Source organism: Neomonachus schauinslandi, chromosome 8, assembly GCF_002201575.2.
Source record: "Neomonachus schauinslandi chromosome 8, ASM220157v2, whole genome shotgun sequence".
In the NCBI taxonomy this organism is placed as follows: Eukaryota; Metazoa; Chordata; class Mammalia; order Carnivora; family Phocidae; genus Neomonachus; species Neomonachus schauinslandi.
Window position 1 is genome coordinate 55,871,514 of NC_058410.1, and position 18,285 is coordinate 55,889,798.

Consider the following 18,285-nt stretch of genomic DNA (forward strand, 5'->3'; position numbering starts at 1 on the left):
TCCCACTTAACTTGAACCTGAGATGGCTACCTGGGGATTCAGGGGCTCCTTGAGCCATTAGGGAACTACATAGAGATAAGGACTGTGTTGTTAGACAGTTTATTTAATCATACCAAGGAGAATTAGTGCTTCCTGCTTTTTGCAAAAAAGTGAACAAAAAAGAACTGCAACTTTAAGTAGCATTGAGGGCTCAGTTCCACTGGGTTGGCTTATCCCAGGAGACCATGGTCCTGTGAGGCACTGGCTGAAGGCAGGAGGAACACAGAACAGGTTGCAGAAGAGGAAAGACCTACATTCAAGCCCCAGCCTTGTGTTCAATTGCAGAGATGAAAGAGTGGCTTCCTCTACCCTTCAGTTTCTTTTTCTTTTTCACTGCATGGGTATTTGGAAATTTAAAAATTACCAACTCCCCGCTCCTATTCATTCCAGCCCTTTCCTTCCTTTTCTTTTTCCCCTTTCCAGTAGAAGTTGCAGTGGCCAGGTCATTGATATTCTTTCACAGTTGTATATCCAGTGTGGTGATAGTGGTTAGATGACCATTTAGTCTGTAGGTTACAGAATGACAAAAATAGTGTGGATAATTTCACAAGAGGCCTAGAAGAGAAAAGGTTATCACCTAGAGACAGAGGTTTCTAAGACTGGCAGCCAGCTTCTGAAGTGACCTGGAAAATTTATCTTGGATATAGTTGATAAATTTGACATTAGGTTGTTATCTAGTTGCAAAATATTTGAGATTGTGCAAGTGGTGGTTGAATTATATTAGAGGGAGGACCCTTTTAACCTTCAGATGCAAGATGAAGGTTGCCTGTGCCGGGCATATTGTATGCACAACACAAACAAAGGACATCAAGCCATTTCTAATGAGCTGGAAGTCCTTGAGAGTCTCTGAAGAGGATAGTCTGGTTGTTATGAATTACTAAGAAGCCAGAGATGGCCATACTGCAAGGAAGCTCTGCTCACTCTCTCCCTTGCCTGCCAGTGGGCATCTGAACAAACAAGGATGCTTCCTATTCCATTCCTGTGTCCAGTTGTTTGGTATAGATTCCTTTTGAGGGAAGACCATGGTACGCATCCATTCTTCTGAGAGTATTAGCTAATGTTGTCTGCAGAAGAAGATACTGGCAGTCATTAATGTTACCATCTTTGATGAACTTTTTTGGAGTGGGTGATGATTCATTATTTAAATTTATGAAACATGGGAGACATAATTGAAGAGACCTGCTGGGGATAAGAAAATAGCAGACACAGAGGATTCTCTGTAATTTGTTAGTTTATGAAGCCGTATAATTTTTGTTATGTTAACGTGGAATAAATGAAGGCTCATCGCCTGGTTATTTCTTCTAACCAAAATATTTTATAAGCATTTCATAATACTTAGTTTTCAAAACTGAATATCCAGTTTGTGACACTCAACAAAAAGTGTCCTTTTCCTGTGTGCATTAGCAAATGGGATGGCAGGTGGTAAGTGAGTGACTATTTTACATTAGTGCCTGAATGGAATGGAAGTTTTTACTTATTAAAATAAAGAGATCATTTGTTTGTAATTATAAATTACAGAAGCACATGTGTCTTTTATTAATGGGAAGACTTGGGGATTTATTCAGAAAAATGTATCTAACATCAGAATTTGTCTTTATTTTCCATTAGTCTGTGAATTCCTTGAGGCAGAGTATAGTGTTTTTTTCACTATGCACGTAGTTGGTATTCATCAATTTGCGTAGAAATGAATAATTTTTTGTTACAGTGGTGTATTTATCATCATAGAATCACACATAGGAGGGGCGCCTGGGTGGCTCAGTCAGTTAAGCATCTGCCTTCGGCTCAGGTCATGATCTCAAGGTCCTGGGATTGAGTCCTGCATCGGGCTCCCTGCTGAGTGGGGAGTCTGCTTCTCCCTCTCCCTCTCTCCTGCTCCTGCTGTCTCTCACTCTCTCTCTCTCAAAAAAAAAAGTCTTAAAAAAAAAGAGAAAAGAATCACACACAGGAGTCTAAGAATAAACATTCAAATTCTTCACATAGTTTATAGCCAATCTGTTGTTCCCTAGGCCGATGGTTAATATTATGAGATATGAATTTATGTTTTTTAATATCTGACTTTTCCTTTTTTCTTTCTACATTTAAACATTAAATATACTTTAATCAATACTATGCTTTACTTAAATATACTTTGTTTCTGATAGTCTTCAGATGTAAATTTATAACTTTTGAGAATTGTGAGTGTTTCATAATCCACAGTTGCAATAAACATTATTCATGATGTCATTATAATTTTTTGGAGTGGGGAGGGGCAAAGGGAGAGGGAGAGAGAATCTTAAGCAGGTTCCACGTCCAGTGTGGAGCCCAGTGCAGGGCTCAATCTCACAACCTTGAGATCATGACTTGAGCTGAAATCAAGAGTTGGGTGCTTAACCGACTGAGCCACCCAGGTGCCCCTATGATTTTTTAATGTGATTGTACTGAAAATGTGAACTTCAGTGACTGTCCATGTACAACTTCTTAAAGGGGCAGCTTCTGAGAGAAATGAATAGGTGTATCTACCTTCTTTCCCTGATCATAGTTTTCTTCCATCAGTCTAAACTGTAACCTGATCAACAGACACATGAAAAGATGGTCATCATCATTTGCCATCAGGGAAATGCAAATCAAAACTATAGAGAGAGGATTAAGGAGCACGCTTGTTGTAATGAGCACCTGGTATTGTATGAAAATGTTGAACCACTAAATTGTACACCCGAAATGAATATTACACTGTATGTTAACTACTGGAATTTAAATAAAACTTAAAAAAAACTACAATGAGATATCACCTCACACCTGTCAGAATGGCTAACATCAAAAACACAAGAAACAACAGGTGTTGGTGAAGATGTGGAGAAAAAAGGAACCCTCATGCACTGTTGCTGAGAAAAAAACTGGTGCAGCCCCTGTGGAAAACAGTATGGAGGTTCCTTACAAAGCTAAAAATAGAACTACCCTATGATCTAGTAATTGCACTACTGGGTATTTACCCAAAGAATACAAAAAGAGTAATTCAAAGGGATACATGCAGCCCTATGTTTATAGCAGCATTATTTACAATAGCCAAGATATGGAAGCAGTTCAAGTGTCCATGTATTGATAAATAGATAAAGAAGATGTGGTACACACACACACCACACACACACACACACACACACTGGAATATTACTCAACTATAAAATAGAATAAAATCTTGCCATTGCAATTGCAATGACATGGATGGAGCTAGAGAGTATAATGCTAAGTGAAATAAGTCAGTCAGAGAAAGGCAAATTCCATATGATTTCACTCACAAATGAACAAAGGAAAAGAGAGAGAGACAGAGAGGGACCAAGAAACAGACTCTGAACTATAGAGAACAAACTGATAGTTACCAGAGGGGAGGTAGTGATGGGTGAAATAGGCGATGGGGATTAAGGAGAACACTTGCTGTGATGAGCACCGGGTGATGTGTGGAATTGCTGAATCACTATATTGTACGCCTGAAACTAATATAACACTGTATGCTAACTATACTGGAATTAAAATAAAAACTTAAAAAAAAATCTAATCTGTAACCCAGTAAGGACTGTGACTGGCTTTTATAATGAGAATATGTACAACTAGAAAAAAAATCTTAGAAATTGGAACCATGGAATGAATGACTATATATATATATTCATATATATATAACTATATATTCATATATACATAACTATATATATATAACTTTTGAAGGCTTCAAGTAAATTAAGGTTTGAGAACATAAATTATATACTAAGCTGGTCTAAATGCAATGAAGGATGTACTATAAAGATGGCTGTAATAGTTGGAAGAAACCATGGTTGTGACCTTTCTATGCATAATTATGATAAACTTGAATGTTTATCAGAAAAATGATAAATTTAGGAAAATATTCAAATGTCTCAGAGACAAAAAAATCTACATTTTCCCTAATGTATAAAGAAAAACAGAAATAGGATGAATTTTTTTTTCAGTGTTATCTTAGAGGCATATAGATTTTAGGGCCTATTAGTAGATAGTGCTTATGTGTCTATTCTTTTTCTTTCTTAAGATTTTATTTATTTTTTGACAGCAAGAGACACAGCGAGAGAGGGAACACAAGCAGGGGGAGTGGGAGGGGGAGAAGCAGGCTTCCCATGGAGCAGGGAGCCCGATGCGGGACTCGATCCCAGGACCCAGGATCATGACCTGAGCTGAAGGCAGACGCTTAACTGACTGAGCCACCCAGGCGCCCCATTCTGTGTCTATTCTTTTTTTTTTTTTTTTTTTAAAGATTTTATTTATTTGAGAGAGAGAATGAGAGACAGCACAAGAGGGAAGAGGGTCAGAGGGAGAAGCAGACCCCCTGCTGAGCAGGGAGCCCGATGCAGGACTCGATCCCGGGACTCCAGGATCATGACCTGAGCCGAAGGCAGTCGCTTAACCAACTGAGCCACCCAGGCGCCCTTCTGTGTCTATTCTAATTAAAGAGCATGTTTGATAAAAATTACCTTTTTTAAGAAAAAAATCTTATCATAAATATTGGGGTCAAGATTACTACTAAACCTGAAAGAGAAGAACGCAAACCCAAAACAATTTTCCTATGGGTAAAAAGGAAATGTGTGTGTTTGTCATTATAGTAGTTATCAGAGGTCTTGGAAACAAAACAATATACATAAATAAACTTAGAATACTTTGTAAACATCAAGAGACATTGTCTCATGTTTTTACAGACTATCTCAGTGTGACCTTCAGTAAGCTCTAGAGTTAAAATGAAATGATGTGCTTCCCACAGCCACTTGTGAGAAGGTTTAAATGATTCTAGGATTGTCAGGTAGTATTGACAGGAAGTGAGTATGCTGAAGACACTTCCATTTGACAGCCCAGTAATGACTTGGAGCTAATTTTAGTGGTTTCTATTCAGAAAGAAATGAAAAGGTTGTGTAGAATGAAATCCCTCATCTTTGGATTACAAAGAGGGTATTATGGTAACTAGGAGCCTGTTTAATTAATCTATAATCTTCATAGTAATTATACCAATGGAACAAAATGCAGAGTAGAGATATTATCCCTTTCTCCTGCCAGGTTTCATAGCTGCTGGCCCATCAGATCCACCCAGTGTGAAAATAACTCAGAAAGAAAGAAGTACTGATCGAATTAGAAGCCAAGTGCTTACTAAATCACTGTTCAGAAGTAAGCATCTGCCACTTAGAAAAGTCATGACCCATAGAGCTCCAAAATTAACCACATGGGTCCTGAGAAAATGGTACAATGGCAATACCATCAGACACATTACTCAGTGGTGCAAACATTTGTTTCTCTCATTCAGCAACTATTTAATGAGTGTTACTTTGTTTCAGGCATCGTTTGTGGTGCTGGATTATATAACAGTGAACAGATGGCCAGGACCTTGCCCTTATAGAGCATATAGTCTTGCTGGCAGCAGAAATCAAGAGTAAATAGCAATTATAGTATCCAAGCAGAAGAGCATTGAAGTGGCACCTAATCTAGATTTGGATCTCACAAAAGGTGTTCTGAAGAAGTAGTATTAATATCACACAAGGCAGTCGCTGTCATCAGAACTAGTTCTGTATCGGCTGGATGGAGGCTATTGCAGTTCAGTCCATTAGACATGCAGGAATAAGAATGGAAAGAAGAAAGGGAAATAAAATTTTAAAAAGTCTTTACTAGAAATTAGCGTATTCCCCAAAATTTCAAAACTTATGAAAAAAATGTGATGCTAAGAAAGACAACCACATGAGCAGAAAACAAATGATCAGAACATAAGTTCTGGTAACCATCAGTTTGTGCTCTATAGTTAAGAGTCTGTTTCTTGGTTTGCCTATCTCTCTTTTTTCCCCCCTCTGCTCATTTGTTTTGTTTCTTAAATTCCACATATGAGTGAAATCATATGGTATTTGTCTTTCTCTGACTGTAGTCTATTATTAATTAGTAGAGAAGATTTAGATATTTTGAATCTAAGCCCATCCCTTCCATATACTTTTGTACTACTTTTGATGCAAAAGTGACAGTTTTTTTTTTTCAAATTAAAGAGGCTAATACATATTTCATATAATCACAGCACTGATCTAATAAAACAAAATAAGGTCTTTGCTTAGGAAACATACTTTTTGGGCTTTTCCCTTTCTTTTATGTCTCTTTTTAGACAGCATATTTTGATAGGCTAAAGTATTTTTCATTTATTTATTTATTTATAAAAGATTTTATTTATTTTTGATAGAGAGAGAGTGTACAAGCAGGGGGAGCAGCAGGCAGAGGGAGAAGGAGAAGCAGGCTTCCTGCTGAGCAAGGAGCCCGATGCAGCGCTCAATCCCAGGACCGGGTGGCTCAGACGCTTAACCGTCTGAGCCACCCAGGCGCTCCTAAAGTATTTTTCTTTTAGTATAATGTTGAAGACTGTCATGAACGAGTCATAGTGTCTGGCCCCTTCATGGAGGATACTTAATATGTTGAGTGAATTCTGGTATCAGTGTATTCTTGTCCAAATCATCCCAAGTGATTCTTTTCATGGAATGTTGCCTGCTTTGCATATTCACACCCCTCTCTCTCATTCCTAGCACTTCTAGGAACAATTATCGTACAGGGTAGGTACACTTGGTATAGTCAGTTAGCAAACTTCTCCATCCATACCTCTGCATTTCAGATCTTGAGAATATCTATCACTCAGTGTGATGGTTAAAGGTAATGATTATTCCATTCAGACTTTCTGACCTGTATGGACTACATCAGTGGGCTCCTCTGCCACCGGCTTCTGGTTAGGTTTGGCCAATGTCCCTCCTCCTACCACCCCTACCACAACAGGAGATCAAGGCGGTCGGGGCTGTACACTTGTACTGTCCAGCATAGTAGCCATTAACCACATGTGGCTACAGAGCACTTGATATATGGCGAGCTGAAATTGAGACATGCTGTAATTGCAAAATACACACTGGATTTCAAAGACTTATGAAAAAAACAATGTAAGGTATCTCATTAATAATTTTTCTATTGATTAAATGTTGAAAAGACACATTGGATCAATAAAGTGTATTGTTTTTTTTTGTTGTTGTTTTTTTATTCTTATGTTAATCCCCATACATTGGATCAATAAAGTATATTGTTAATTTCACTTGTCTAATTTTTAAAAATGTGACCAGTAGAAAAAATTAAATTTTATGTATGGGCCTCATCCTATTTCTATTGCACAACACTGGCCTGTGGAATTCTTTCTCCTCCTGGGCATTTATTTATTTATTTATTTTTAAAGATTTTATTTATTTATTTGACAGAGAGAGAGAGACAGCGAGAGAGGGAACACAAGCAGGGGGAGTGGGAGAGGGAGAAGCAGGCTTCCTGCTGAGCAGGGAGCCGGATGCGGGGCTCCATCCCAGGACCCCGGGTTCATGACCTGAGCCCAAGGCAGAGGCTTAACGACTGAGGCACCCAGGCGCCCCCTCCTGGGCATTTATAATCTCATTTTCCCCCTATCCCTTCAGGCCTGGGTGTGATTATAGCTCTCGGGCTGCTAATTCTGAGTTTCTGCATGATCCCTGGTAGTTCCCTCATATCCTACCCACTCTACTAATTTTGTAATTAGAATTTTTATAAGTAATCCTTCTTGGAATTTTTCCTAATGCAGACTGTCTCTGATTTATGATTGACTTATGATTTTTTGATTTTATGATGTTGCAAATGTAATATGCATTCAGTAGGAACCTTAGTTTGAATTTTGAATTTGGGTCTTTTCCCAGGCTAGCGATGTGTGGTAGATACTCTCGTGGTGCCGGGCAGCAGCGGGCTGCAGTTGCGGGTCAACCCCACCAATGGGAGGGCTCACAGCACATGCGCTTACATTCTGTACCCACGCAGCCCTTCTGTTTTTCACTTTCAGTACAGTATTCGATAAATTACCTGAGACATTCAGTACTTCATTATAAAATAGGCTTTGTGTTAGGTGATTTCGGCCAAATGTAGGCTAATGTAAGTGTTCGGAGCATGTTTAAGGTAGGCTAGTAAGCTATGATATTCGGTAGGTAAGGTGTATTAATTACATTTTCAACTTAAAAAATTTCAGTTTAGGGTGTGTTTACTGGGATGTAACCCTGAGGAGTCCCAATTTGTGGTTATTAAATAACTACATGAAAATATTTATAATAACTTTTAGCATTTCTTTAGTGCCTCATAGAAGCAAGACATGTATCTATATTAGCTCATTAAATCCTTACAGCAGTTCTTAGAAGCAGATATTATGACCCCCATTTTATAGTTGAGGAAGATCTGTAATTTTTTTTTTTTAAGATTTATTTATTTATTTTGAGAGTGAGTGAGTGTGTGAGCAGGGGGAGAAGGAGAGGGAAAGAGAGACTGTGAAGCCAACTCCCCACTGAGCGTGGAGCCTTATGGAGGGCTCCATCTCACGACTCTGAGGTCATGACCAGAGCTGAAACCAAGAGCCGGACAGACGCTCAACCGACTGAGCCTCCCAGGCACCCAGAAGATCTGTAATTCTGTTTCCTATTGGGACTGTGAAAAATACCATAACTATTTGACATAGGCTGGTAGATGATCAGGTTAACTATGGCTTCTACCTTTGACTAGAAATTATGGATGACAGAACATTGTTGATCTACTCTTATCTGATTTCAAGGTGACTGTAGAAGGTTACAGCGTAAAAGCACTTTTGCTTTCGTTAACATTATTATTATATTTGTTTCTTTCCATGACCTTCACTTTGGTTAGACTTGTACCCTCAATAGGAGTAAAGATTTGAAACTGACATTTTGCTGTATAGAAAGCCAACAACTCAAATTTTTTTTTTTTAAATTATTTATTTGTTAGAGAGAGTGTGGGCGAGAGAGAATGAGCGAGAGTACAAGCAGGGGTAGCTGCAGGCAGAGGGAGAAGCACGCTACCTGCTGAGCAGGGAGCCCGATGCGGGACTCGATCCCAGAGCACTGGGATCATGACCTGAGCTGAAGGCAGCTGCTTAACTGACTGAGCCACCCAGGCGTCCCTATTTTTTAAACACTTAAAGCCTCCTTTGGTATTTATCCAATAATATCCAAAGCACTGATAAGGTCAAGAAAATGGTTTTGGAGGCTAATGTAAAAATATTAAAAATAGTACTATTATTAACAACAACCATAATAAAAGCAGTTTTGCATATGTGGCTTTTTTCCTGCTCATTCTAATTCAGGTCAGATTGGTGTGCATTGCAGTAAATAGAAATATAGGAAGCAAAATAAGATAGAGGGTTAGGATAAAATTAACCTCTTTCTGCTTCCTCCCTCTGCAACAACAATACCACATATTTTATTGTAACTTTGGTAGAAGTAATGGCTATTCATGACTTAGCTCCCAGTAGGAGATTAGAAATTGTGGGTCCAGTAGTCTCAACACTTTCTTTTTAAAATACTTCTCAGTTAACTTTGTTCACAATAAAAATTTCCAGAGATACTTTTGTTGTTGTTGTTTCTAGGATTACTGAATGTTTTTGTGGGGAAATACTTTTTTTGTTCCAAGCTGACATAGGAGAGAAATTTCTGGATATCAAAATATCTTTCATTTGTATAGGCTAGTCATTTTCCGGAGGTGTTCTGAGGCCTGCTGGGGTTCTATAAATTGGGGGAGGGTGGAGCATGCAGGAGGGAGGCCATGCAGGTTGGGTTGTAGCCTCTTCTCCTTGCTGCCACCTCTTTCAACTAGAGTAGCTCCAATCTCACACTTAATACCTACATGTTTGGGAAAAAAAAAAAAGTTAACTTTGCTTTAAAATTTTTAAAATTCACTTCTATAAGGGAAGTTCTCCTCCTTCTCCTCCTCTTCCTTCTCCTCCTTTTCACTTCAGTAAAACATCTATAATTTGGTAGGGCAGAAGCAATTTTCTCATTTATAAAAGAGGAAACTTAAATTTGGAAAGTTTAAGTGAGGTTGTCTAAGGTCACAGAAGAAGACAAAGTAATTGTCAAGCCCACTAGGTCCAGGTCTCCGATCTCCCATTCTGAGCTTTTGGCAGTTCTCTGCAGTGCCTCCCCCTCTGGGCGGACACTGATCAGTGTGAAACTGGGCAAGCCAGTGGGAATGGAGTTTAGGTAAAGATGTTTCCAAAGGATACTGAAGCAGTTGGTCTAACACAAACACAAATCAAGTGCTTAATTGCTTATGTTGTAAAGCTTTGGATAGCCCGTTCAAGGTGCCTGCCATATCAGACCATCCCCTTCTAAAATGTTCTTGTGCCTTCCAGAACAAACTCTTTGTCTTGGTAGCAGGCATCAGCCCCTGACACAATCACAGCTGATTGCATTGGAGATGCAATTAGCCTGGCAGAGAATTCCAACTGTGTGGAGCTCTCCCTTCTCGCTGGGGAATGGCTAATTCAATCAGACCTGCTCTCAGAGAGTTTCAACGATGAGACCTATTGCTGGTGGCAGGAGGGTTCACAGAGATGAAGTAGTAAGAGGAAAGCTTGGAGCAGAGGAGAGATGGGTGCAGCAGCAAGAGGTTGATCCATTGAGTAGGAGCGCTGAGAAGCTGAGTCCGTTTTTGAGACACCGGCAGTGGTTCCCCAAAAACCCACAGTGTTCCTCTTTTCCCATCTCTGAGTTCAGGGACAGCACATTTGCAGCTTGAAAGTGGCCCTGAAGGGAATTCTTTTACCCAAAAGAAACTGGCAAAAGCTTCGCATCAAGGCTCCTTATACAGAGCCAACTATTAAACCTTTCCCAGCACGGTGCTGTGAGAGCACTTGAGTAGCCAGTGATGGAGGCCCCTAGTCCCCTAGGAGGGAGTGATTGCTGGAGTTCCTGTCCGGTTGCCAGATGACTACTGTGTGCTTCCAGGCTTATGAATCTCTGTGAGCTGTGTGGAGAGTGAACTGCTCCTGAGTGGACATTAGCTTCCTTACTTCCGCATCTTAACTCTCCATTTAAGGTAGCCCAGTAGTGGGTTTTACAGCATGAAAGAGCTAAACAGTCTTCGTGGTGCCAAAGCAGTTGATTTAGCTCATAGTCACACCTCTATTGGTTGTTTTGGCATCATTCTCACCTGTAAATGCAGTATGGATATATTTGTGTCCTGATCGAGTTAGGAAACTCAGGAAACTCATACACTTTCCTTTGTCAAGTATAAAAGCCAGTAGGGCTTTGTTTTGAATGGTCAAAGTTAGCAAGGTTCTTGCTGTGTTTATTTGCAACATATGAAATAGCTTTCAGCACGCCAACATGCTTTCTGGGTTCACTTCTGACAATCATTATAATAGGAAAGAATGACCAAACCTGCATGGGGGGCTTTAGGGATCTCATTTCTCATTAAGAAAGTCGTGCCCATCAGCCTCCCTTTGCAGGTCTTCTCTGCTGTGAGCGCTCCTTCCTTCTCTCCCACTCTTGTTCCTCACCTTGCTAACATATCAGACTCAAAGGCTCTCCTGATCTAGGAAGCCTTCCCAATTAAATGCAATAATCTCCATTCATGCCTTTTATTGTATCCCAATCGCCCTTTTCAGCTGATTCATACTTAAGTAGTTCTTTGTGGTTTCCTGTTTCTGTAAGTTGCTGTTAGTACAGTTAAATGATAAACTCCTTGGTGATGGAGAAATCGTTTCTTTCTCTTGCTGCTTCCTATACTTAATGCCCAATTTGTGGCTATTAAATAATTACATGAAAATACTTATATTTTAGCATTTCTTTTTTTTTTTTAAAGATTTTATTTATTTGAGAGAGAGAGAATGAGAGACAGAGAGCACGAGAGGGAAGAGGGCAGCGGGAGAAGCAGACGCCCCGCTGAGCAGGGAGCCCGATGTGGGACTCGATCCCGGGACTCCAGGATCATGACCTGAGCCGAAGGCAGTCGCTTAACCAACTGAGCCACCCAGGCGCCCTATTTTAGCATTTCTTTAGTGCCTCATGTAAGCAAGACATGTAACCTGTATTAGCTCATTAAATCCTTACAGCAGTTCTTAGAAGCAGATATTATAATCCCCATTTTATAGGTGAAGACATTGAAATTAAGGATAGTCATGTAATTGCTTAAGGTAATATGACTGTTACAGTTGGATATGTGTTACCACTCTTCCAACTTTGGGAGAAGATTCTCAATTGGTTTTCTCCAGTTCTCCTCAAATATAGGTGTGATTTCTCCTCTACACTCTCCCATGTGAGAAAGGGGTAATTTGGATAGGAGTCTGCAGAGCGTGTGGTTCCAAGTGACCTTATTCCCTGGTCAGAGCTCTGTTGTTTTTCCCTTCTCCAGACTGAATGACACTTTGCCCGTACTGCCCTTACACCGGGGCAGTTAGGACTCCGGCTCCAGGGCCTGTGCCTCTGTAAGCACACCAACTGAAAGGTGCTTTATGCTAAAAAGTTTCTAAGTCCCCTTTTGAGGCCAGAGCCCTGTCACTCAGTGCCATCTAAGTGGAGCATCCTGGGAGCTATACTGGAATCCATATGGGCCCTGGCCCCATTCACCCTTCCCGGGGCACTTTTTGACCCTCTCTGTCAATGTGGGTTCAATCAAGAAGCAGTAGGACTCCAGCCTATGAAGTTCTCCCAGGGTCCCATGACCGGGTTGGTCCCAGAAAGGTAGCTTGAGGGGGAAATGGCTCTGACTAGCTGGCGTGGTATTTTTTTCATGGAATTGCCAAATTGGTGCTCACAGGCTGATTTTGGGTGACTTTCATGTGAAACACAGGATGAAGAATCTTTACATGCATTCCCTAGACAATAAATAAACACAAAAGTACCTCCTCTCTGCCTATTATTATAAGTCTTCATTGATAAGTCACTATACCTCACATGGGGCTAGGAATTTCATTATATGTGTGTGTATTTTTTTTTTTTTTTAAGAGGGAGAGAGAGCAGGGGAGGGGCAGAGGGAGAGGGAGAGAAAGAATCTTAAGCAGGTTCCATGCCGAGGACAGAGTCTACCATGGGGCTTGATCCCACAAGCCTGAGATCATGACCTGAGCTGAAATCAAGAGTCAAAGTGTCTGACACTCAACCGACTGAGCCACCTAGGTGCCCCTCATAATATATTTTTAAGTAAGACTTTTAGATAGGCAGAAGCACTGCAAAAAATATTTACCTGGGACCCTGCACACTGTATACACAAACTTGCCCCAGAGTGACCTGGCTCTCCCCAATATTCTTGATAGAATCTAGTATTTGTTCTTTTGGCCTTAGCTTTTGAATTCCAGAAATTTGGCTCTTAGAAGTCAACAGCCTTGGCTTTTAAGAATATGGTTTCTGGAGAGGAGGAGGGAGTTAAGAAAAGGAATACTGAGAGGCAAAAATCTCACAGTAAAATATATCACATTATTGAATTACAAGATTCTAATCAGTTTGCTATGATCAGAAAGCCTGTACTTCTTACCCCTCATGACATGGACACAAACTTTATTCCAGGTCTGTGCATAAACATATTGTTGTTCACCACTCATCACAGTTAAATTGATTCAAATGACTACATGAGAAGAAATAGACTTACTAGTTAACCAGAGGATTGCTCAGTTTTTCTATCGCTAAGACTCTGGGGCAGAGAGTTAGCAGGGGAAGGGCAGGGCAGTAGATATATGGGCGCACAGAAGCCAGACAGTCCAGGTTCAAGTGCTTGTCTCACCAGTGACTTGTGATATAACTGGACAAATCATGGAATCTTTCGAAACCTCAGTTTCCTCACCTGTTGAAAGAAGGTAAACATTGAATTAATGCTTCTCTTGTAGGATTGAGGTGAGGGTTCATTAAGACAAAGTACTTGTTAAGGCATCTCAACCATTGCTAGAAAATTAAATTATTTTGTTTTGTATTTCTAAAAGGAGGTTTGTTGTTTTGTTTTTTATTTTTATTTTTTTATTTTATTATTTTTTAAAGATTTTATTTATTTATTTGACAGAGAGAGACACAGAGAGAGAGGGACCATAAGCAGGGGGAGGGGGAGAGGGAGAAGCAGGCTTTCCGCTGAGCAGGGAGCCTGATGCGGGGCTTGATCCCAGGACTCCGGGATCATGACCTGAGCCAAAGGCAGATGCTTAATGACTGAGCCACCCAGGGTCCCCTGTTTTTTATTTTTTAAATTGAAGTATAGTTTACATACAGTGTTGTATTAGTTTCAGGTGTACAATATAATGATTAAAAAATTCTATGCATTTCTCACTGCTCTTCAAAATAAGTATACTCTTAATCCCCTTTATCTATTTTACCCATCACCCCACCAATTTCCCCTCTGGAAACTACCAGTTTGTTCTCTGTATTTAAGTCTCTTTTTTTGTTTGTCTCTTTTTTCTTTGTTTTGGTTCTTAAATTTCAGATACGAATGAAATCATATGGCATTTATCTTTCTCTGACTTATTTTGCTTGACATTATACCCAATAGATCCATCCATGTTGTTGCAAGTGGCAAGATTTCATTCTTATTTTATGGCTGAGTAATATTCCATTGCATATATATTGCCATCTTCTTTACTTATTTATTTATGGATGGACACTTGGGTTGCTTCCATATCTTGGCTATTGTAAATAATGCTGCAATAAACATAGGGGTGCATATATCTTTTTTGAATTAGTGTTTTCATTTTCTTTGGGTAAATACCTAGTAGTGGAATTACTGGATCATATGGTAGTTTTATTCTTAACTTTTTGAGGAACCTCCATACTGTTTTCCATAGTGGCTGCATTAATTTGCATTCCTACCAAAAATGCATCAGGGTTCCTTTTTTCCCATATCCTAACACTTGTTATTTCTTGTCTTGATTTTAGCTATTCTGACAGGTGTTATGTGATATTTCATTGTGATTTTAATTTAATTTCCCTAATGATTAGGGAAAGTGTGTCTGTTGGTCATCTATATGTTGGTCATTGTTGGTCATCTATATGTTTTCTTTGAAAAAATGTCTATTTAGGTCTTCTGCCCATTTTTAATCAGATTATTATTATTTTGGTGCTGAGTTGTATGTTTTTTATATATTTGGGATATTAACCCCTTATTGGATATATCATTTGTGATTATATTCTCCTATTCAGTAGATTGCCTATTTGTTTTGTTGTTGCTTTCCTTTTTGGTACAAAACCTTTTTATTTTGGTATGGTCCCAATAGTTTAATTTTGCTTTTGTTTCTCTTGCCTGAGGAGACATATCTAAAAAAATTTTAGGATTATTTGTTCTAGTTCTGTGAAAAATGTTGTTGGTATTTTGATAGGGATTGCATTAAATCTGTAGATTGCTTTGGGTAGTATGGGCATTTAAACAATATTCGTTCTTCCAATCTATGAACATGGAATAGCTTTCCTGTTGTTTGTGTCATCTTCGTTGTTTTTCATCACTGTTTTCTAGTTTTTGGAGTATAGGTCTTTCACCTCCTTGGTTAAGTTTATTTCTAGGTACTTTATTGTTTTTGGTGCAATTATAAATGGGACTTTTCTTAATTTCTCTTTCTGCTGCTTCATTATTATTGTATAGAAATGCAATGATATCTGTATATTGATTTTGTATCCTGCGACCTTACTGAATTCATTTATTACTTCTAATAGTTTTTTGGTGGAATTTTCTATATCTAGTATCGTGTCATCTGCAAATAATGAAAGTTTTACTTCTTCCTTATCAGTTTGGATGCCTTCCTTAACAGTTTTATTGCCTTTTTTGTTGTCTGATTGCTGTGGCTAGAACTTCCACAACTATGTTGAATAAAAGTGGTGAGAGTGGACATTCTTTTTTTTTTTTTTTAAGATTTTATTTATTTATTTGAGAGAGAGAGAGAGAGAGAGAGAGAGCAAGAGGAGGGGGAGGGGCCAAGGGAGAGGGAGAGAGAATCCCAAGCAGACTCTGAGCTGAGCTTGGAGCCTGATGTGGGGCTTGATCCCACAATCCCAAGATCATGACCTAAGCTGAAATCAAGAGTCAGATGCCCAACCGACTGACCCATCGAGGCACCCTGAGAGTGGACATTCTTGTCTTGTTCCTGATCTTAGAGGAAAATCTCCCAGTTTTTCACCATTGAGTATAATGTTAGCTGTAGGTTTTTCATATACAGCCTTTATTATGTTGAGGTAAGTTCCTTGTAAGCCTACTTTGTTGAGAGTTTTTACTAAAATGGATGTTGTACTTTGTCATATGCTTTTTCTGCATCTATCGAGGTGATCATATTTTTTTCCTTTCTCTTGTTAATGTGGTGTATCATGTTGATTGATTTGTGAATATTGAATATTGAATCCCTGGATTTATCCCACTTGATTGTGGTGAATGATTTTTTAATGTATTGTTGGATTTGGTTTGCTAATATTTTGTTGAGAATTTTTGCACCTTTGTTTATCAGAGATATTGGCTTGTAGTTCTCTCTTTTTGTAGTGTCTTTATCTGGTTTTGGTATGACAGTAATGCTGGCCTCATAGATTGAATTTGGAACCTTTCCTTCCTCTTCTATATTTTGGAATAGTTTGAAAAGAATAAGTATCAACTCCTCTTTAAATGCTTGATAGAATTCACCGGTGAAGCCATCTAGTCTTGGACTTTTGTTTGTTGGGAATTTTTTGATTACTGATTCAATTTCATTGCTAGTAATCAGTCTATTCAATTTTTTAATTTCTTCCTAATTTAGTTTTGGGAGGCTATATGTTTCTAGGAATATATCAACTTTTTCTAGGCTGTCTAATTTGTTGGTTTATAATTTTTCATAATATTCTCTTATAATCCTTTGTATTCCTGTGATGTCAGTTTTTATTACTTCTCCTTTGTTTCTGATTTTATTTATTTGAGTCCTAAAAGGAAGGAAGTAAAAGGAAGTTTTCATCAATTCTTTGTGTTCTTTGTAAGCACAATTCTAGCTTATGAGCACCTCCCTTCAGTGCCACAATCATCTTACCGACTCCACCCTGGGTTGTGTGCAGCAGGTACTCAATGTTGCTCCATCAATGAATGAGCACGTTCACTGAGAAGGGTGAGTCATTCATATGAGAAAGTGGGAAAGCTTATGCATAGAGAGATGGAATTTCTTAGCAGTAATCACAGAGTATATGAAACAACAAGAAAGTTCCATTCATCTACCATTTTGCAAAAATGTAGGGGACAAGGAAGCATGTGAAATAACACCATGGAGAAGTAAACAGCAAGATCCAAATGATGGAGAACTCTGTGGTTTGTTGAACAAATAAATTTGAAGAAGGAAAAAAAAGAGTGGAAACCTTGATTAATCAACATAAGAGACCTGTTGACCAATCAACATGTCTAGAATTTACTGGAATCTTAATTAAAACATTTAGAAAGATGAGTCAGTTGGAGAAATTTGAAGAGTAACCAAATGTTTTAGGATATTACATAATTACTGTGAATTGTTAAGGTGATAAATTTTAGAAGTACAGATAAAATGATATTTCTGAGATTTACTTTAATAATCTGGAGTTTGAAGCACTGAATATGTTATAGATAACACCAGGAGTTATTGGTGCAGCAGAGTAGTGCTTACACAGAAGTTTATTATATTATTCTTTTTTTTTTTTTTTAAGATTTTATCTATTTATTTGAGAGAGAGAGAGAACATGAGCAGGGGGAGGGGGGAGGGGCAGAGAGAGAGAGGGAGAAGCAGACTCCCCTGCTGAGCAGGGAGCCCGACATGGGGCTTGATCCCAGGACTCTGGAATTATGGCCTGAGCAGAAAGCAGATGTTTAACCGACAGCCACCCATGCGCTCCAGAAGTTTATTATTTCTTTGGTGTATGTTTTGCATACACTTTCCGTAATAAAAAGTAAAGATACAAATAACCAAAAAAAAAAAAAAAAAAAAAGAGAGAGAGAGAGAATGAAATGAAAAATAGGGAGATCTATTCAAAACAATTCTATGTTATTTCCATTTAGTGATAATTAGTTTAAGGACTCTGGCCAGAACTTTTGATAAAATCTTATTACCATCAAGTTTCTGGGAAATAACATATTATTTTCAAATATTTTAAAATTAAAAAAATAACACCATGTTTGCCATCATTCATATACATATTTTTTTTTCAAATTGAACTATCTGATAAAACTATACATTTCTTACATTGATGTCTGAAAGTACATCAAAAAAGAAAACTACCAGGACTTTTAAACTCATATTCAATATTAAATGAATAAAGGAAATAAATGAGAAATTGTACTTTGTAGAGGCAGTTAAATGTAAATCTTCTGTTGGGGAGATATTGTTTCCATTAGGTTTCCCATGGCCTACCCATAGGAGGCAGATTTAAACCCCTTTGGTCAAGTGCTCCCTCTCTACTTCTCTCCTCCTGCTTAAACAGACCATGCCCAGTGCCTCTGCTGTTGACC